A 2,138-nucleotide genomic window follows, 5' to 3' on the forward strand; every position below is an offset into this window, starting at 1 on the left:
TTAGTTACAAAAATAGTAGCAAAAATATGTGAAAATATACTTACTTTTGAAAAGATTATTACTTAAAGAATTTTAGAAACAAAGTGAAATGACCACATCTGAAAAATCTGGGAGGCTCTGGTTTGGGGATGAGCAGGAGTTTTATTCAAGGTGCTGAATGTTGCATAAATTCTATTTCTATATGCACTCTTATCCAATATATTTTCAATATTTCACTTAAAAAAGTAATATTACACTAAAATGTAATATGTAATTCAAATGAAAATGAATAAGAAGACAGTTCATATATTTTTAACTAGTACAATAAAAGTATTGAATATAAAACCAAAAACTATGACCAAAATAAAATTAAGAAAGAGAAAGAATTAAATAAGAATTTGAGTAAACAATGGTGTGTTTATAAAAATCTAATTCAGTAAAAAATGACATGTTATTATTGACTCCATACCATAAATACATTTTACCTCTCTAGGTACAGTGTTAAAATAGATATTATAAAGTTCACATTCTAGCAGAGAAACTATTAATAAACATATGGTAGATTCATGTTGATGTATAGTAGAAACCATCACAATATTAAAAAATAATTATCCTCTAATTAAAAATAAAAAATAACAACACAAACATATAGCTCATATTTTAATTATATATATAAATCAGAGTAAAGATAAGTTTGCATCAGACTTATGAAAACTTTTACACTCCAAGATTATTGGCTCTAATGCTAAATTACTTTTGTCATGATAGATAATGCATTTATCTACTGCCTGATATGACTTTTTTTTCTCCAGAGCCTCTTCATAGCATTAGTCAGTTCAGAGTGTTTTAGACTATAGATTAGTGGGTTCTGCATAAGAGTTATGACTGCATAAAGCACAGTCAAAGATTTATCAAGGGAAAGGTCTTAGCAGGTCTTGCGTTACAAATATAGAGGGAACAAAGAAACAGACAATGACAGTGATGTGGGAACCACAGGTCTAAAGGGCTTTCTGCCTCCCTTCCTGACTCAGGTTCTTCAGAGAGTGCAGGATGACTCTATAGGACATAAGTAAGAGCAGAAACACTATAGTGCAGATCTGTCCTCTATTGGCCACAACTAAGATGCCAATGACATAGGTGTCAGTACAGACCATTTCAGTACTTGTAACCTTTCAGTAAAGGTTGCATGTGACAGAGAAACTGATCAATGACATTGGGACCACAGAATGGGAGCCCATAAATAGTGCTAAGTTGAATTACTGAGTGCAGAAAGCCTCCAACCCAGGACACCACCAGCAGAACAACGCATACCCTCTGCCTCACAATGACCAAATAATGCAAGGGCTTGCAGATGGCCACATAGCGGTCATAGGTCATCACCAGCAGAAGAATGATCTCTGATCCACCTAAAAGATGCTCAGTAAAGAGCTGGATCATGCAAGATTCAAAGGATATGGTATTTTCCCCAAACATCAAGTCTGAAATTAATCTTGGGGAAACTGAAGAAGAATAATTAAATCTATAAATGATAAGCTAGCAAGAAAAAAGTACATTGGTGAGTTAAGAGTCTTATCAACAGTTATTGTCACAACAATGAGCACATTACCCACCACGGTCAAAATGTAGAACAAGAACATAACAGAAAGGACTTTCTGCTCCTTTGGATTCTGTGTGAGGCCCAGGAGGACAGAGTCACATTGTACCTTGGTTCCATCTTATCTCTACAGGAGCTGAGTTCACATATTAGAAACAGTTTACAAGTGAGAAATTGTTAAATGCATAATAAGTTTCAAACCTTTTATCCATTCAATTAAAATAATGTATATGGATTATTCGTGTCCAGTTGCCATAGATCTTGTGATTACCAAGTTGAATAAGGCATAGTTTCCTACCTTCAGTGAGATATGACAAGAGATCAGAAAATAATCAGGCTCATATAATAAGTACTATTATGAGAATATTCACACAACCTAAGAGTCTCACTGTAGGACTACATCAATGAAACAGAAATCAGAGATAGCATCCCAAAGGAATACAAATCTTTGGTAGTTTAAGGGGAAAAAAATGAAATAACAAGTGAAGATAAGAAGGGAATTCCTTAAAAAGTACACCATTTATAAAATCACAAAGATGCCTCAGGCCATAAAGAATCTGCCTGC

Source organism: Dama dama, chromosome 32, assembly GCF_033118175.1.
Source record: "Dama dama isolate Ldn47 chromosome 32, ASM3311817v1, whole genome shotgun sequence".
Taxonomy (NCBI): domain Eukaryota; kingdom Metazoa; phylum Chordata; class Mammalia; order Artiodactyla; family Cervidae; genus Dama; species Dama dama.